At 42.2% G+C, this 20,568-nt stretch overlaps 1 long non-coding RNA gene across 1 annotated transcript in view; it reads left to right on the top strand.

Moving 5' to 3' along the window:
* Positions 1–20,568, top strand: part of LOC140907094 (uncharacterized) — a 369,048-nt gene that overhangs the window by 170,246 nt on the left and 178,234 nt on the right. The window contains exon 3 of the long non-coding RNA XR_012157370.1: positions 14,373–14,431. This is a non-coding gene — a long non-coding RNA (uncharacterized lncRNA). The remainder of the gene's footprint in view (positions 1–14,372; positions 14,432–20,568) is intronic.

A 20,568-nucleotide genomic window follows, 5' to 3' on the forward strand; every position in this document is an offset into this window, starting at 1 on the left:
TCCTGGACAGTAGTCAGTAGCTGTTCAACTATAGGCTGAGCAAGTGGAGAATGGTGGTAGAATGTGCATTTCGGCGTTTAAAAGCGCACTGGCGCAGTTTACCGACTTGGTTAGACCTCAGCGAAACCAACCTTCCCATTGTTATTTCTGCTTGCTGTGTGCTCCATAATATCTGTGAGAGTAAGGGGGAGACATTTATATTGGGGTGGGAAGTTGAGGCAAATCGCCTGGCTGCTGATTACACGCTGCCAGAGAGCAGGGCAGTTAGAAGAGCACAGCAGGGCACGCTGCACATCAAAGAAGCTTTGGAAACCAGTTTCATGGCTGACCAGGCTACGGTGTGACAGTTCTGTTTGTTTCTCCTTCATTAAAACCCACTCCCTTGGTTCACTCTACTTCTCTGTAAGCCAACCGCCCTCCCCTTCCCACTTCAATCACCGCTTGCAGAGGCAATAAAGTTGTTGTTGTTTCAATTTATGCATTCTCTAATAATTCGTCACACAAATGGGGGGATAACTGCCAAGGTAGCCTGGGAGGGGTGGGGGAGGAAGGAAGGACAAGGCCACACTGCACTTCAAATCTTATTGAATGCCAGCCTTCTGTTGCTTGGGCAGTCCTCTGGGGTGGAGTGGTTGGGTGCCCGGAGGTCCCCCCACCCCCAGTGCTCTTGGGCATCTGGGTGAGGAGGCTATGGAACTTGGGGAGGAGGGCGGTTGGTTACACAGGGGCTGCAGTGGCGGTCTGTGCCTTTCCTGCACCTCAACCTACACCGGAGGATATCAGTTTGATCCTCCAGTAGCCTCAGCATTGCATCCTGCCTCCTCTCATCATGCTGCCGCCACCTTTCCTCTTGATCCCACCACCTGTCCTCTGTCGCATCCCTCCTGTCCTCACGTTCATTTTGTGCTTTCCTGGACTCTACCATTGTCTGCCTCCACACATTCTGCTGGGCTCTTTCAGTTCGGGTGGACTTCATGAGCTCAGAGAACATTTCATCACGAGTGCATTTTTTTCATCTTCTTATCTGCGCTAGCCTCTGGGACGGAGATGCTAGTGGCAGCGTTGAAACATTTGCAGCTGCAAGAGGGAAAAAAAAAGGAGAGTAAAATTGAAAAAAGACACATTGCCATTTAAAAGGAGGGATTGATGTTTTTGGGTTAACATGCAGCACAAACCCAACTAATCCCCCCCATCCCCCAATTTTCTGAGATGATCGCTTCACCCTTCTCCCCACCGCATGGCTAACAGCGGGGATGATTTCTTTTCAGCCACAGGTTAACATCCCAGCAGGAACAGCCACCTGTGAATGTCCCCTTAATAAAATTCCCCTATTTCAGCCAGGTGACCATGAATGATATCACTCTCCTGAGGATAACTCAGAGAGATAAAGAACGGATGTTGCTTGAATGCCAGCAAACACCGGGACCACACCCTGCCATGCTTTCTTATGCAATGATTCCAGACTATGTGCTACTGGCCTGCCGGGGTAAAGTGTCCTACCATGGAGGATGCAATAAGGCTGCCCTCCCCAGAAACCTTTTGCAAAGGCTTTGGGAGTAGAGCTTCATTGAAATGTCCCTGTAGGATTTCTGCTCAATCCCCAGAAATGATAACAGACTTTTCCAGTAGCTGTACTGGCCACAAATGCATTCCAAGTCTTCAGGGCAAATTAATAATTAAACACGCTTGCTTTTAAACCGTGTATTATATTTACAAAGGTACACTCACCAGAGGTTCCTTCTCTGCCTTCAAGGTCCGGGTGCATGCCTTGGGAGGGTTGGGAGGGTATTGGCTACAGGGTGATAAACAGTTCCTGGCTGTCCAGGAGAATGGTTTCTCCACTTGCCTGGTGTGTGCTATCTTCAACCTCCCCCTCCTTATCATCTTTCTCGTCCCCAAAATCCTCATCCCCATTGCGTGAGACTCCCTTGCAGTAGTCCACATACAGGTGTGGGGTAATTGTAGGGGGCACCCCCTAAAATTGCATGCAGCTCATCATAGAAGCAACATATATGAGGCTCTGACCTGGAGCGAACGTTTGCCTCCTTTGTTTTTTGATAGGCTTCCCTGTGCTCCTTAATTTTCATGTGGCACTGCTGTGTGTCCCTGTTATAGCCTCTGTGCATCATGCCCTTGGAGATTTTGGCATATATATTGGCATGTCGTCTTTTGGAATAGAGTTCTGCCTGCACTGATTCTTCTCCTCATACAGCAATCAGATCCAGTACCTCCCATTCAGTCCATGCTGGAGCTCTTTTGCGATTCTGGGACTCCATGGTCACTTCTGCTGATGAGATCTGCACAGTCACCTGTGCTGATCAGTTTGCCATGCTGGCCAAACAGGAAATGAAATTCAAAAGTTTGAGGGGATTTTCCTGTCTACCTGGCCAGTGCATCAGAGTTGAGAGTGCTGTCCAGAGTGGTCACAATGGAGCACTATGGTATAGCTCCCAGAGGCCAAAACCATCGAATTGTGTCCACACTAACACAAATTTGACCCAGCGATGTCAATTTCGGTGCTAATCCCCTAGTCGGGAGGAGTACAGAAATCGATTTTAAGAGCTCATTAAGTCGACAAAAATGGCTTTGTTGTGTGGACGGGTGCAGGGTTAAATCAATCTAACGCTGCTAAATTTGACCTAAACTCGTAGTGTAGACCAGAGCTAAGTCTGCTGCCCTGGGCTACTTCCTACTTATGTGTTCCTTCAGTTTGGGGCATGGTTCCTAGAGTCCAAACAGTCGATTGCTTAACAAAAAGAGTCAGGGCCCTGCAGGTTTTCAAAGGGGGTGCAGGCTAGAGAACACACTGCCTTGCCTGACCTGCAGTCCCCTCTCAGGCTCAACCTTCCTTCTCTGGAAAGCCAGACAGAATCATTTTTCCTGCAGCCTATTTACCACCTGAGCCTTGGCTTCTGAGCTCCCTTTTAACCCACTCCTCCAGTTGGATCATGCTTGGAAGGCCTGGAGGCTAGGCTACCTCTGCCCAGCATTGCCTTTTAACCCCTTTGGGCCCAGTGTAGGGTCTGTGTGTCTCATCACATACTCTCCCTGTCAGCCCCTGAGTCATGGTGTTATGGGGCTGATTTGGATCTCCTCTGGGTCTCCTCCATCTCAGGAAAATAAACCAGCATTTTTATTTTCCATGAAAGCTCTGGAAGCAATATGGCTGCAGTGAGAAGTACCACCATGTGATGAGCGGATTGTGATTTTTCATGGAGTTCAGCCAATAGAATGGTGTATTCTCAGTTACTAGGCAGATTGGCTCCCCCTGCAAGTAATATTTCAGGGCATAAATGGTCCATTTCACTGTTGGATATGTTGCTTTGTGTGATAAATGGCTTTGCGAAGTTTAGGTGTACCTAGCTAGAGTACCTAGCGGGTCTTTCAGTGCTCTGAATGTCTTGTCACAGCTTTTTGTCCAGCTGATATTTTTGGACACATAATCTTTTACTAGGTCTGTTAAAGGGCAGCAATAGTCACAAAGTTTGGGATGAATCACCCACTAATCTCAAGAAATGGTGATGTTGCTTCTTTGTGAAGGATAAGGGTCAGTCTGCTAGGGTTTGGACTTCATCCACTAGAGGTCATAATTGTCCTCCCAGGGTGGCCAGGCAGCTCTTGGTTGGCATGGGCTGGCTTCCTTAACCGCTTGTAGTATTGCAGTAATGTGCTTTATTGTATATGATGACACAGGTGCATCACATACAGTTGCAGCACTCTATTCATAAGCCGCTGAAAGATGGCAGCAGCCCTCAGAGTCTGCAGGGCATGGTCTTAAACTGATGTAACATGAATGGCATGGAGAAGGCAGTCTTCTCTTTACATGTGGGCATCAAAGCAATCTGCCGATACTGCTTTGTCAAGTAGCGGGTGGATATATACTCGGCTGCCTTCAGTCTTTCTAATAGTTCATTGAGCTTGGGCATGGGGTATGCATTAAATGTTGAAATTGCATTCACCTTGAAGAAATCGATGCAGACCCATGTTGTCCCATCTTGTTTGGGCACAACCACAATGGGGCTTTACAACTCAGTGTGCAACTCTTCCAGTTCCTCTAGATTTAACATGGCCTGAAGCTTCTGGCACACTGTTTCTCACAGAAGGGGCCATAGGCTCTTGCACACCTTCCATCCTGGTTTAGTGTCAATATGGTGGAACATCAAATTCATTTACCTGGGCACCACTAAGAACACCTATGGGAATGAGGCAATCAGCTGACAAACTTGCTGTTCTTGGTCAGGTTGCAGATTTCTCCCGATGGCATGGGGGGGGCAGTGACCTTGGGACATAGAAGCCTGAGAGCTGAGCTCAGGGTCGGGGTGTGTGCATGAATGGGGTGACAAAGAGACCCTGCTAGTTCTTCCACACCTTTAATAAGTTTATGTGATACAGCTGGGTCTGCTTCTTCCTCCAGGGTTGCTGGACCTCATAATCAACTGCCTCCACACATCTCACCACCACAAAGAGTCCTTGCCATTGAGCTAATTGCTTGGATTCTGATGTTGGCAGCAGAAGCAACACTCAGTCTCCTGGGTGGAACTTGCATAGTTGGGCCTCCTTGATATAGGCCTACTTATGGTTGTGCTGTGCCCTCTACAGGGTTTCCCTGGCAACCTCTTCCACCCTCCAGGGTCTTCAACTTCTGTCTGAGCTGAATAATGTACTGCACCACACTGATTGCTCTGGAGTCCCACTCTTCCAGCATTTTGTGGGGAGATCCAGAATCTCCCATGGCTGCCTTTGGTACAAAAATTTGAATGCAAAGAAGTTTGTGGATGCCTGGGGGCCCTCATGGACAGTGAACAGAAGAGTTGGGAGCAGGCAGCCCCGATGTCATGGATCAGTGGCTCTGAAATTCTTCAACATGGTCTTCAATGTCTTGTTCCACCAATACCAATGGTTTGAAAGTAGTATACAGATATTCTCAAGGACTTGACCTTTAGTAGGTCACATGGCTTGGTCACATAGCTCCTTCATTACTTGTGAGGTAAAGTTTGTTCCCTGCTCTGTTAGCATATCTTTCGGAATATCCACCTGGGAAAACACCTTCAAAAGTTCACTGGCAATGATGGCCACCATAGCAGATTGGAGAGGGAAAGCCACAGGGTATCGGGTGGAATACTCCAGTATCACCACTATGCATTTGTACACAGCTGTGCACTTTTCTAACTAGTCCATCAGGTCCACACCTATCCTTTCAAATGGCATCCCTATTTTAAGCAGTGGTAGGAGGATGGGCAGGTGGTTTGGACCTTTTAGGTACCCATCCAGTGGCACTTGAAGCATGACGCACAAAAATCCTGCTCCTCTGAGTGATGACTGGCCAGTAGAACCACATAGCACAATGTCAAGTGTTTTTTTTTCAATCTTTAGATGGCCCCTCCACAGTATTGCATGTGCCAGTGGAAGGACCTTCCCCTTCAGAACTTTCTTGGTTCTAGAAGCTGCATTCTCACCTCCCTTGTCTTGGAATCCTTCATGGGCTGATATGCCTTTTCTTCAACCATCTCAAAATGAGGCCCCTATGTAAGTTATCGAGGTTCTAGTACCATGCCATCCAAGTGGGCGAGCTGCAGATTAACCTGTCATCCCTTTGGGTTCGGTCATCCCTTTGTTATTCTACAAAGTCTGCCTTGCCAGACTGGAATTCCATTCTGAGTGGTGGTGATGAGCCCGTACTGCTCTGGTTTGGCTCTGGGGCATGTTCATTCACCCACAAGGACAGTCCTTCCCCTGGGTCTTTGTCTTCCTCCAGGGCACTCTCCTCATGGTGCCATTTCTTGCCCACAGCAGCCATCTCCTCTCTTCTTGGGTCTATCAGCCTCAATTCTGTCTCTGCTTGGGATGAACCGCCCCATCTCTGGACAACCTTTTCCTAAAACATCCAGTCCCACCTCAGGATGATCGAATAGGCCAGGTCTTTGTACCATTTTGGCGTGGTTTTGCATGGTCAACCTCACCTCGCTTGTTGTGTGGGGTTGCATGTCTCTGTGGACACACTGGAGGTAGATCATACCTCTATGCTTCCCTCCTGGTCCCACCACCTGACCAGGGTCTGACTGCAGCTACAGTCTATCAGTCCTTGTATGGTTACTCTGTCCACTTGTATGGGGACCACCATTTTCCCTGGGCCCTTCTTCCAAGTCTGGCTATCTGCTGTCCAGGCCTGCTGGTAATTACAATCCATGAATGATGACCCCCACCCTCCCACTCCCCAGCAATGGCCTTGTAGCCTGCAGGTGAAGCATGCCTCCATGGTAAAATGTGGCTCTGTCATTAATCCTCCTGAGGGGGGATAGCCCCTGTGGGTAAAGACACACCATTGGGTCCAGATCCCTGCTAACAGGCTGAGGGTATGCTTCTGGCCTCCTTGTGAGGTCTTTGTAACATCGAATCTACCCAGTTCACTAGGATCCTTTGGTTGGATTCGGGGATCACTGGTGCATGTGCCCTGAGGGTTCAGAGGGTTGACCTTTAGCATTTCTGCTTCAGGCCCAATAATTCTACACCAGGGCAATGGCCTCTGCCAAAGTTTTGGGGTGGTGTCTTACCAACCAGTCCGCCCCCATCACCCCCGCCCCCGTCTCCCCCAGACAATCTGTGTGAACTGCTCTATGATGACCTTCTCTGCCCCTTGAACTACCATGCAGAACCCCCATGCATCCCTCTGGCTGGAACTACTGCCGGCAATAACCTTTCAGACTCTGGATGACAGCCTGGGACTGCGCCCCAAGTGGGAATTATTTGTGTCAGAACCTTGGCCAGTTAGGTTTTGGGAAAGATGTTCAAGGTGTCCAGGCTGCTTGACTTGGGTGTAATCCTTGGCAGCCACAGTGCTGGTAGGCAGTCTGGGCCAGGCCCATCAAGTAGGGGGCCAATAGGGTGTCCCAGATTTCCATGGGCCATTGAGCCATGAGAGCAACCCTCTTAAATGTGATGCGGTACCATATGCATCCCCATCTTTGTTGGTTTCACCAAGATAGGTGGCATTGAGTCTGTACCTCCCTCTCCCACTGTGAGAGGTGCTGCTGCCCCAGGCAGCTATAGGAGCATCACAATCTCCTGGATGAATTGTTGCTGCACTGCCTTTTCTTTAATCATCATCTGCTGCTGCTGGATCACCTGCTGCTGGCAGTGAGTTGCTGGACAAATTGGGTTCTTCTGCTGCTTCTGCTGACCCACTTCAGCAACTTCTTGAAATCCATTTCTGCTTTTTGTTTTTCCTCTCTTGCTCGCTCCTTTGAGTTTCCTTTTGAACCACTCCTCCAGTCTAAGCATGCTTGGCCGACCTGGAGGGGCTGGACTATCAGGGCCCAGTATTGCCTTTTAATCCCTTCTGGCCGAGGCTGGGGTTTGTATACCCCATCACAGCCTCTAATGCACATAAACCAACAAACATGACATAAGTTTACAATTGTGTACTAGTACTGATTGTTGACCCCTCAGTTCACAGATAGGTTCCGAATAGGCAGCAATCCTTAAATAAGAGGGGGTTTGGTTTTTTTTGTTTTTTGTTTTTTTACAGCACATTGAGAGTGGTGTAAAATTCTCCATATGCAGGAAGTCATGGAGAAGTTATGAGGGTTATGTTATGGGACTGTATTAAATTCATCGTTGAAGGTAAAGTTATTTACTGTATCACTGTGACATATTGTTAGGGTCCCTCTCTCGTGCATGCTATTGTAGTTAAGCAATGAATCACAATAAAGCTGGAGTTACTATGCAATCATTCACATCCAATATGTTAGGCACAAGGCTGAAGATCAACAGCTACAACAGTATTTAGGCATGAATTATTACCTAATAAATTCAAGTTTAGGAGTGTTTTACTGTAATACATATATTAGTATGGATATATAGAATACAGAATTGGGTGTGTGGAAGCAGAAAGGCTTTATTGGCACATGTATGGGATGACCTCATTACTTGTGAGTAAATGGATAACTTTCTTGACCTTTTAAAAGGACTATGCAAGGAGAGTAGAGCATTTTTTTGCTGTAAATTATACCAGTAATTCTGGATTAACTGCATTGTGGATTAGCTTCAGTGTGGTTGATGGAGTGAATGCAGAGTTGGATCAGTGTAAACTGTGTGTCCAGTGCAATTTATGAGCAAAGTGAGAGGTCAGGACATGAATACAACATCCCTGCGCTGACTATAATAACTGCCACCTGAACCTGTTGGCAGGGTGGACTTACATTCTGTGGCACTCCGCTACTGTGGACGAGAAATTGTGTGACATCTGCAAGTTAATTATTTTTTTTCTTCTGATGAATTATATATGTAATGTGAGCAACATAGCATCTCAGATTATTTCTATAGTATTTTCAATTTATGGTATTCTGTGCCTACATTTTCAGTTGGAACATGCAGCAGAATTTTGTACTGTATTGTGGAAGGTGTCAGGAGAAAGCCAAAGCTTTTGGCAACTGGAAAGGGGAAACTTGGAGTTTCAGGCATCCATGAAGATATGGGGAAAGATTTGGGTCTATGGGATAAGTACATTAGCTGGATATTTCTGCTAAAATAATCATAAGTGAAATAGTTAACTCCAAAAACATAAAGTAACAATGACAACATTAGTACTGTTAACAACCTACGACTCTGAATGGGTCAGTTCACACCTCAGCTTTGGTTTCAGTCCATCTGCAGATTGAGGAAGATAGCACTGCACTAGTCTACATTCTGTTTGCACTTTCTTTGGAAACATAAGGTCCAGAAACATTTTTACATTAAATCTTAGCTTGTGAACCACAATTCTACTGCATGGGGTGGATTGCAACAGCATTTGTGGCCCTTTAAAGCAGTTGTTTCTAGGTCTTTGGAATTACAGTACATGGAACATTGCATTCAGTTCTAAACACACATCACTAAAAGAGGTTGACTGATATTCATCCCAAATTTCCCTTTTCTTACATTTTCCCCCAATATTTCTTAGTTTTCATCTTTCATAAGCACCAAAGAGGGAGTGGATTCATTAAATATGGTGCTTATCAAAGATTATAGGAGTATACTAGATACTAGGAGTAATGGGATAAAATGTAAGCAAAGGGAAATTTAGGATGAATATCAGTCAATCTTCCTGCAAATATTATAGATCGCAATTTCCTGAGTCAAAAAGTTCTGCATCTTACACAGGAGAAATTCTGTATTAGACTTTGTCTTGACAGATAAAGAGAAACTGATCACAGAACTAATAACTGATGATAACTGAGATAAAAGTGATCATGATTTGATCATATTCATAATGTGCAAACCAAATAAAGTTCAGACCACTGATGTATATACCTGGTGCTTTAAAAGGGCCAATTTCACAAAACTGAAAACAATTATTAGCCAAATCAGCTGGAAGGAAGACTTTAATCAGAAAAATGTGACTGATAATTGGGAATTGTTTAAGAACATTTTACTAGATGCCCAATCCCACAACTGAGGAAGAAGGCCATATTGGTTAAAAAACCACCAGGCTTAGAGGGGAAGTGAATCTGTTATGCTTATAAGAAGCACACAGGATCTTTTTCAGGAGAAAAGGCAATACAGCACGTTTATTGAAGATACAACCATTAGCATATGCATTCAGTCACACTACACACACTGTCCCACCAGTCGATGTTATGGTTACCAGTCCAGAGTCCGAATCAATCTAATGGCCAGCTAGGTTGATCACGGGTAGGAGGAGCTGGGTTCTGTCGGTTGCAACATGATGCTCCGGGGAAGTCTTGGCAGAATGAGCCTAAAGTTTCATGGCAAGGCACCCTGTTTATATAGTGATTTTCCTTCATTGGGACCAGCAATTCTTGCACCGTCATGTTGTAATCAATTGTTGTTGGACGAGTACTTGTTTTCTTAAATTGTCATTCTCATTCTTTACATCAAGTTCCTCTGGGAGTTATTCCGTGCTGGTTTTGATCACCACTATCTTATCCCCATTGATAGGTACCTGCCTCATCTTTAGGGTCATCAGTCTGCCCTCCTCTGACATTTCAACAGAGGTGTGTTGCAGCCTGCTGGTGCCCTTGCATCTGTCTCCGGTTCCTCCCTTGCACATCTTGTTCAGCGATGGCCTTCACACTTATCTCTTTACACATACAGTCCTCATTCACACACAAAACAGAATTAATTTACACAGAACATTCTGAACAGGAATATTAAATTGCAATGGAAAAGAAAGCAATCATGGCATTCTTTTACTTATTTTAAAATGCTAAACCTACAACAAATTGGTGACCCTCAAAGGTCTGTTACTCCCTTGAAATCAGTCCAGACAGAGATTCTGGCTGATGGCCCATTAGGCCATTCCTTTCTGCTATTCAAAAAGGGTGGCTGGCAGAATATGATCAAATCATACACCAATACATTTAATACTTACTATATTATTATTCTTTATCCTTCATTCTAAAATATATAAAATACAAACATAAAATCCTACTACTACAAGGGCAGATATAAAAAAAATAAAATAGTAATATATAAAAAAGGAAGAAAAGGAAAGTTGATAGTCATGAATGTAAATTAGAAGCTAGGAACTGTAGAAAATTGATAAGGGAGGCAAAGAGTGACAAGGAGAAATCTATGGGTTGCAGAATTAAGAACAATAAGACGGAATTTTTTAAGTATATATTAGAAACGAAAATAATCCTAACAAGGGTATTTGTCCATTTCTAGATGTAAATGGTAGAATTATGAACAATAATGCAGCAACAGTAGAAGTGTTCAATAAATATTTATGTTCTGTATTTGGAGGAAAAAACAGATGATGTAGTCACATATGATAACACTGTTTCCATTCCACTAGTATCTCAGGAAGATATTAAAAAGCATCTACTTAAATTAGACATTTTAAAATCAGCAGATCCAGATAACTTGCATCCAAGAATTTTAAAAAGCTGCCTGAGGAGCAGCCTGGACTTTTAATGTTGATATTCAATAAGTCTTAGAACACTGGGGAAGTTCCAGAAGACTGGAAGAATGTTAATGCTGTGCCAGGATTCAAAGAGAACCCAGGTAATTAAAGACCTGTGAGTCTGACATCAATCCCAGGAAAGATAATGCAGCAGCTGATATTGGACTTGATTAATAAAGCATTAAAGACAGTAATATAGTTAGTACCAATTAACATGGCTTTATGGAAAATAGATCTGTCAAATTAACTTGACTTTTTTATGAGATTACAAGTTTGGTTGATACTTTGACTTCCAGAAGACATTTGACTTGATTTTGAATGACATTTTGATTAAAAAACTAGAATGATATTACATTTAAATGACACATATTACATGGATATACAGATAGCTAACTGATGGTCTCAAAATGTGGAATCATCATTGAACAGGTAGATGTGTTTCTAGTCAGGTTCCCCAGGGATCAGTTCTTGGCCCTACCCTATTTAACATTTTTATAAATGACATGAAAGGGAACATAAAATCATCACTGATAAAGTTTGCAGATGACACAGAAAAACGGGGGAGTCGTAGATAGTGAAAAGAACAGGTCATTGATACAGAGCAATCTTAGCAAGTTAGGTGAAATCAAACAATGTATGTTTTAATAAGGCTAAATATAAATGTATACATCTAGGAACAAAGAACATAAGTCATACTTGCAGGATGGGGGCTGCAATGACTCTGAAAAACATTTGGGGATCATAGTAGATAATCAGCTGAACATGTGCTTCCAATATGATGCTGTGGCCAAAAGTGCTAATGCAGTCCTTAGATGTATAAACAGGGGAATCTCGTGTAAGAGTACTAATTTTATTTTACCTCTGTATTTGGCGTTGCTGTGACTACTGCTAGAATATTGTGTCCAGCTCTGGTGCCCACAGTTCAAAGATATTGTTGATAAATTGGAGATGGTTCAGAGAAGAACCAGGAGAATGATTAAAGTATTATTAAAAATTTCTTATAGACTCAAGGAGCTCAATCTGTCTTGCTAGACAAAGAGACTGCTAAGAGGTGACTTGTTTACAGTATACAAAGATCTACACGAGGAACAAATATTTAATAACCTTAATAAGTCTTTAACCTAGGGAAAAAAGAATAACATGACACAATGGCTGGAAATTGAAGCTAGACAAAATCAGACTGGAAATAAGATGTGTATTTTTTAACAATGAGATAAATTAACTATTGGAACAATTTACCAAGGATCATGGTGGTGTCTAGCTCATGGATGGTTTTTAAATCACGCTTGGAATTTTTTCCCTAAGAGATATACTCTGGGAATTATTTTGTGGAAGTTCTATGGCCTGCGTTATACAGGAGGTCAGACAACATTATCACAATGGTCCCTTCTGGCTTTGGAGTCTATGAAAAAAAATACAGGATTGTTTCCAGAGCTTCTCTACCTTCTGTGAATGCCCAGTATTTCCAGCTGGGAATATTGTGTTGAACAACCTTCCTTATATTATCATTTTTAATACTTCTACTTGTTAGGGGAAATCAACCTAGTTAGCATATGTGACTCCATTTTGGATTTCCTCTCGGCCATTAACTAGAAGCGAGCACATCACGTACCAAGGGAGGATCCTTCAGGGTGGACAGCCGGACAGTTTCAAGATAAGGGAAACAAAGGAGACAGGAACCAGCCGACATGCCTGAAATAGTTGCTAATTCAGCTTTTTTGCATGGGGAAGGTGGCTGCAGGGGATTGGTAATAGATAAGGAGAAGGCCTGTTTATTGGTTTAGGCCCCCCGAGGCACACAGGCAGGATGTTTTGCCAACAGTATATAAACTTTGTGTAACCTGTAATCGGGGTCCCGTTCTGCTTAACAGAGCGGTACCACGCTCGAGCGTAATAAACCTACAAACTTTGAGATACTCTGCAGTCTGTCTTTATTTGGTTGCCTCAGCCTAGAAACGAACTGTACGTGTCCTAACTGGAAAAATTCGTAACATACTTCTGGTCTGTACCAATAATAGAAAATGCATGAAACAGACAATTAATTTAGCTTTCATTAACCTCCACTACCCTCCACCCCTAAAGGTCTAATTCTCATTCTGAGCAAATATTCCAGGTTTAAAAAAAAAAAAACAACAACTTTAGACAAACTTTCTTACCAATCCCTATTTTTATTATTCTAGCTTCCTTCTGTCTTCCTTTACTCAGCACCAAGAGCACCAGGTTGAAGTAGTACACTCTGCCCCTAGAACTACCTGCTCTGTACATCTCATTTTCCACTCACATGTTATCTACAGTAATCTTGCCTTTGTTTTCCATGACAACACCATATCCTTTTCTTATTTTTTTCTTTTGCCTTCATGAACTTATCAGCTGGAATTGCATAGAAAGGTGGGCCCTTGTAAATGTTATGATGATTTCTGCACTTCCCACCAGTGTTCCATTGTACTCACATAATATCTATAGCTACTGCTTTTGCCTACATCAGTGAAAAATCAATTAAATCATTTAGGGCCTGCTTCTGCTCCCTCAGAAGTCAATGTAAATTTTGCTGTTAGCTTTAATGATAGCTGAAGCAGGCCCTTATTAACTAAGGCAGTGTTTCCCAAACTTGGGATGCCACTTGTTCAGGGAAAGCCCCTGGCGGCCCTGGCCTGTTTGTTTACATGCCACGTCTGCAGGTTCGGCCAATCGCGGCTCCCACTGGCCGCGGTTCGCCGCTGCAGGTCAATGGGGGCTGCGGAAAGCTGCGTGGGCCGAGGGATGTGCTGGCTGCACTTCCCGCAGCCCCCATTGGCCTGGAGCAGCGAACCATGACCAGTGGGAGCTGCAATCTGCCAAACCTGCAGACGCAGCAGGTAAGCAAACCGGCCCGGCCCACCAGGGGCTTTCCCTGAACAAGCGGTGGACCAGAGTTGAGAACTACTGTACTACAACCTTGAAGCACAACCGTTCCTGGACCTCCTCAGGGGTGATGTGGCTCCACGTGACTCCCAATTCAGGCTGGTGGCTAAACAACAAAACTGAGCTCTTCTGAACCTTTGTAAAGTAGTCAATGATTTTAGTTTATTATTCATTTATTGTGTGATGTTATGATTAATTTGCATGTCATGTTATATATAGTCATTGTGTGTTAAATAGACTTAAATTGTAGGATTATAGAAGTATAAGATTGATCATTATTTAGAAGGAATAATTATGTATCAGATATCTAAGTAAGAAAGGCTGAAACACAAGAACTGTAGGCTGAGGCCTGCAAGATTTTAGCTTAGCTATTTTTGGCCTTGAATATAAAAAATGCTGACATAAGTAGGTGACTAAAGAATAGCCCAATTCCATATGATTATGGAAAAAAGGTACCAAGGGGTAATATTGCAAAAAATTAGCCGGAAGATTAATTTTAATTTACAAAAATGCTGTAGAGACACATCTATCTCTAATATATGTTTTAACACAGGTTGTGTGTCTATAGGGGCAAGGTTGCAGAAGATTGGCGAGGAGCTAAGTGGTGGACTGAGTATGTGACTGGAGGTAAGCGGAGGATGCAGGCAGTTTCAGTGAAATTTGTCTGACAGACCCTGCCAAAAGATATTGTAGAATAGCTCAGCATATTTTTGCCTGTAAACAAGTCAGTTTATGTAATAAGCATAAATCATACATGTAAGAATGTAACCGGCTGTTGATCCCATGTAACCCAAAGATAACCACAGAGAATATAGCACCATAGAGGACTCCCCCTGGCGGAGTCCTGCCTGGTCAGCTGTCCCGAATGGCCAGAGTCCCCTGCAGCCCCTCCATGCATCCTAGGGGCTCCCCACGCAGATTGGAGCGTAAGTTCTTCCTTCAATAAAGCATAGTTTACTATTCTTAGGCCTGAGTGTCCTCCTTTCGCTGGTATCTTCCCCCCCAGCCCTTGCGGGCACAGTGTCAATAACAGGTTGTGTGTCAATGCTAATGAGAATAACAGGAACTATACACAGCCTATAGGAACTGGGATACCTCAAGTTTTTAGGGGTCACCAGATCAATAAGGAAAAAGAGGGTTGACACTTTCATGTAGATATAGGCACAATTACATTCTAAAAACAGGGTCACCAGAGTGGGGAAAATGAGCTTCTTCTGGGAAAACTCCAGCAGGAACCACCCCCGGAAGAGCCATCAGACCCTAACACTATCTAGAAGGATATGAGTATTTCTGTGGTTATAACTGGCATATGGATATATCTAGGAGTTCTATATGCTGTGACATTCATAGCTTTGGATCTTGTTCTTGTGATTGTATGTGTTACTTGCCTATGGTTTCATGTGTTCCTATGAGCTCTAGATCTAAAATAGGCAGAGGTAACTCTGTTGAACTCAAGACTGTAGCCGCCAGAGCCAAACCCTCGACAGTGTAATATAACATCACTCAAATTAACTTTAAATAAAAATAAAGGCCACAGTAATACTATGAACAAGAGTCTAACTAGGTCCCATGGCATCTTATAGACCAGTCCACAACTAATGGCTCTACAGTATCATTGGATATAACCCCTTTAAGGGAATGTACAGTTTGGAACTCTACTTGTTCTGGTGACTGTGTGTAGTCAGCTATGCATCTGAGAACAGTATGAATGTGTGATGGACTGAAGCATGAGCCACTGTAAGTCAGAGCTGTGCTGAATAAAGTGGAAGAAATGCCCTGAACACTTTGTCTCTTAAGTATTATTTCCAGCTAATCTACTCCTGCAGTTTACCCAGCAAATTGACTATCCAGGATCCCACTCCCAGTCATAAGAAACCATCTGACTTTTGTTACCAGAGCTTAAAAGGGAATGAGACTGACTGACCGGAACATAATTCACTAACTGAAAGAAAAGCTATTCCCTTTCTGAAGAGCATTGTTCCCTATAGCTCAGCTAGGGAGACTATATGTCTATTTATTCTTATTCATATCCCAAAACTGCCCCCCAAAGTAATGAATGAGTACAAATATTAACCAGGTGGCAGGGCGTTGACTAACAGAATGCCAAAGTATCCATTTCCTTGAGGATCAGTATAAACCACATTGTGCCATTTAGACATAGCCTCTGCTGTACTGCCCTTTAAGCCAAGATGAAGGGGAGAGGGCCCATTGCCCTACGTCTCTATGGAAAACAAAACAAAAGAGTCACCACCTTCCCCTGAGTACAGGGAACTATAATTATCCTTGTGCACTCACTCAGCAACCAGGAAAAGCTGTTTCACAATTAGCTAGAACACTTAGGGCCAGATTCGTGCCTGGCCTCTGCACTGCACCAATTATTCAGGTAGAAAGTTAAAGAACCTTCCCTCCACTCTTACACAAAGGCCCACCATATATTATGTTTATTGTGTTCCCATCATAATGACTGTGCAGGGATAGCACCAATAGCTCCCAACGGGGACAGGAACTAGATTGGTGTTGAGGACCCTGCTTTGCAGAGCAGGACAGCCAAAAAGGAGAGGGAAGTCTGAACCACTTTAAGGTGTGAGCAACAGATGTATTGCCACCTTGTCATATTCACAATGCCTCCCAGAACTCCTGTTAAGGCCCTTCTGCCAAACCAGGCCAGAGACTATCAGAGCCTTCTATGTATAACATTTTGTGTTCTGCAGCCCTGTTCTAAATAAACTGTCTTTCTGAATTTCTCAGCTTTCAAGATGCTTAGGGGTGTGTAGAAGAATGGACTGACTACTGGTGTGTTCTCTTATGGCCAGCATGGCGAAGCAGCTCTGTCCTGTCTAGTACCCGCTGCTGATGGTCACTCAGTCCTGAGGTGGTTCATCTCTTCTCATGATTTGGCACTCCAAACAGATCATTTTTATTCCCTTCCCTTCTGGAGTAACAGAAAGGCCAACAAAAACAAATGTCTGATCCCTCCATCCTGTCTGCCACCCTCAATTCTGGACCCAATGGTCTGTACATCCTTTCTCAGGGTGTAGTCCATGTCTCTTTCTCAGGGGCTTCATACCACCGCACTAGTCCTCCTTGGACTTCTTCCTACCAAGATTTTCCCTGGGCTTTCTACTTGCCCTGCAAGAGTCTTTTTGTTCCCTGAAGGTCTCTTCTTTCCCTACTACCATAAGAGTGACTACAGGCTTTCTCTCTGGAGCCCCTTCTTTGTCTCTGTTTTTTTTGGTGGAGCAGCCTCGTTGTATGAGGCTATGACCGCCACTTCCTTCCTTCATTTTTAGAAAAGTGTTTTGTTTTGTTTGTTTTTAATATCCTTTCACTCAGTCTAATGTCCTCAAGGGAACACAACAAAGCTTTTTTTCCCCACTATTCCATTTTCCCAATATTCTTACTAGTCCTTCTGGGGAAAAATCTTTGATTCTAAACCAACTCAATTTTTCATAAAGAAACTTTCTTTCTATAGAATACTGTCCATAATGCCATAGATCATGATCAACAGTTTCTTTGGTTTTGCGCACATTACACAAACCATCTTTATGTTTCTTTGTTTGTTTAAATAAGTTTGAATTATTATTTAAGGCACAATGGCCTGTTAACACTCTAAAAATGACAGTTTCACTTTTTCTATCATGACTGTGGAATATAGTCCTTGATTTTTAATTATTATTAATAATTTTAATTATCCTTGATTTTTGAGGATACATCATTAAACTTCAGTCTTTTTGTTTCCTTCATCCATAGTTCTTGCCATTCCTGGGCAAGTTCCTTCATGAACATACTTTTACATTCTTGTCAGCCATCTCATTTACAGGTATTCCGTATGCGCCAGAATCTGTGCTATTGTCACACAGGTGCAGGCTTGCATTATTTTCGTATTTTGGAACATTATCTCCCTTATTCTGTTTTCTGAACTCCGAATTCTTATTGTCATAATCCCTTATAAGGAATCAGATAAAATTACAGCTTCAACCAGTCACATAGTTCTAATCCTCATAGTCCTAATCCTCTAATCCATCTTCATAGGGTGCATCCAATGAAGTGAGCTGTAGCTCACGAAAGCTTATGCTCAAATAAATTTGTTAGTCTCTACGGTGCCACAAGTCCTTTTCTTCTTGCAAAAAAGTTTTAGTTATCTCAATATTCCATTTTTACATATATCTTTTACACATTTTTTGATCCTGTATGAGTATGAGGAAGTCTGTGGCAATCAACATAATTGTCTACTCAGCTCCCAGCAAGCCTCATAAATCTGATGTATGCTTCTATTTTCATGATTCCCTTTTACCTTTGCCCAGAAGGATAGATCTAATAGTATCATCCTTAGATATATAGGTGCTTCTCCAGTGGTTACTTGCAGCACATACACCGGTGTTATCACTGCACATGCCAATCACAGAGCTCGGGCCTGAAGCAGTTCCAAATTTCTAAGAGTTGTTTCTGAGACTGAACCAAAAACTTGACATCTATAGTCTAAAGCTTGTTGTATCAATGTTCTGTACAGCATCATCAGTACCTTCCTATCAGCATACCATTTTTTTACAGTAATACTTTTAAGTTAGTTCATCCTATTTTACATTTGGTATGATATTATCTATGTGACCTTTCCAAGTTAATTTATTATCAAACACTACTCCTAAGAACATAACATTTTGAAATATCTCAATGTTTTTCACTATAAAGGAATATATTCCAGTCTTTCCTAAGTTTCTTTCTGGTTAAAAGCATTCCCTTAGTTTTTCGACTTAGTCCATATAGCACAGCCATCTGCCAAAAGGGAAATACTTAGTCCCATCTGCACACTTTCTGGGAGGTCTCCTATCATAATGGAAAACAAAGTAGGGCTGATAATACTCTCTTGTTGAATTCTGTTTGTCAGCATGTAGGCTTTTGATAAAGCAGTTGCCACTTTGATTTGTATAGTTCTGTCACTTAAAAAGTCCTTCAGCCACCAAAAAAGCATTCTTCCTTTTATTCCAATTTTGGTTAGTGTATATAGGAGGCCTTGCCTCCATAGCATGTGATGTGCTTTTTCTATGTCCCAGAAGACTCTTTTAAAGTTCTTAGTCCTTATGCTTTTTTGTATCTCCATTTCTAGTCTCGCTATGTGGTTAACTATGCATCTTCCTTTTCTGAAACCACTTTGTACCTCAGTTATAATATCAGTTATAATATTTTCCTCTAACTATTCCACTAGTCTGACATTTATAATTTTTTCCATGAATTTCCCCTCCTATGATATGAGGGCAATAGGACAGTAAGCATCAGGTCTTGTACATAACTTTCCTGGTTTCCTAGTTGGTATCATCAATGCTGTTTCCATTCTATTGATCGTAGTCCTTCCCTCCTTCCCCCCGCCCATATATCACTATACAGCTGCAATAGAATCTTTAGACTCTCTTCTGACAAGTGTTGAATCATTTAATTACTTATGTTATCTTTACCTGGAGCTGTATTTTTCATTTTTCTAATGGCTGCAATAAGCTTCTGCATACTAAATTTTTTGTTTAACATATCAGTATATTCTCTCCAGCCATTTATTGGTTCAGTTTTTCTCAGTAACCTCCTTTTTTTCCTCATAAAGCTCATTGCTTTGATTCAGATCACTACTGACTTTTTGGAATTATTTTGCTAAAATGTCTGCCCCTGCTAAGTTGGAGACCACAATTTCATTGTTTACAATAAAACCAGGTATACATTTACTTTTACTTTGAATTCCATTCATTCTTTGAATTTGCATATGTATTTCTGAAGCTTTGAATCTTGTTCCATTTCCCTTAGAAATTTCTCAAACTTCCCTTTTTTGTCTTTTTGACTGCCACTGCTTTACATCTTTTGTAATTCACTAAGTCTTTTCTATTCATTGTGTGTTTTGTTTCCTTGTATGCCTTATTTATTTCCTTGATTTCTAATTTGCTATCCTCATTCCACCATGAGACCAGATTTCTAAATCAGAGGCAATTTCATGTTTTGTATTTGGCCAGATCAGCTGCTTCTGTGATTCCTTTCATTATTGTTATGGAATTCTTATAGGTTGTCACTTGTACAGTTCCTGCACAAATATTCATCATATTTAATCTTGAAAAGACCACAATCAGCTTTTTTGAAAATTTCAGCTAGAAACTCATGTTCTGATTTTGGTATGCCCATGGCCTTGGTACTCAGTAAGCCTCAGGAAGTGATCACTTCCCATTTTGTCTTCTTTATGAATTTCCCAGCTCTATTTACTAGCTATATTATTTATTGCAATTCCCAAATCTAAAATAGAAAAGGTTCCATCCATTGAATTAAGTCTAGTAGGTGCTCCTGTATTCAATATTACCAGGTTATGTATATCAGTAAATTGTTCTAAGCATTTACCATTTAGGTTGGTTTTCTTATTTCCCCATATCTCATTATGGTTAGTAAAGTCTCCACAAATTATGAATGGGTTTTTGACATTATTAACTTCTTTTTCTAATTAAAAAATTACTAATTTTACATGGATTCTAAACCTTATAAATCCGTATATAAGTGGATATTGGTTTTGTTGTTTTTGTTTCTCATGGGAATCTCAATTGCATTATATTCAAAACTTAGTTTCTGCACTTCCATTTCAATGTATCTGAGTCCCTCTTTCACAAATATCAGACGCCTCTTCCTCTAGTAACCTCTTGATCCCTTCAGAGTATATCATATCCTGGTAGATTGAACACAAGTTTGCTTTTTAGCCATGTTTTCTTGCACATATAACACACCAGGTTTTTTTTCCCATTTCA

This window comes from Lepidochelys kempii, chromosome 2 (genome assembly GCF_965140265.1).
Source record: "Lepidochelys kempii isolate rLepKem1 chromosome 2, rLepKem1.hap2, whole genome shotgun sequence".
Classification (NCBI taxonomy): Eukaryota; Metazoa; Chordata; order Testudines; family Cheloniidae; genus Lepidochelys; species Lepidochelys kempii.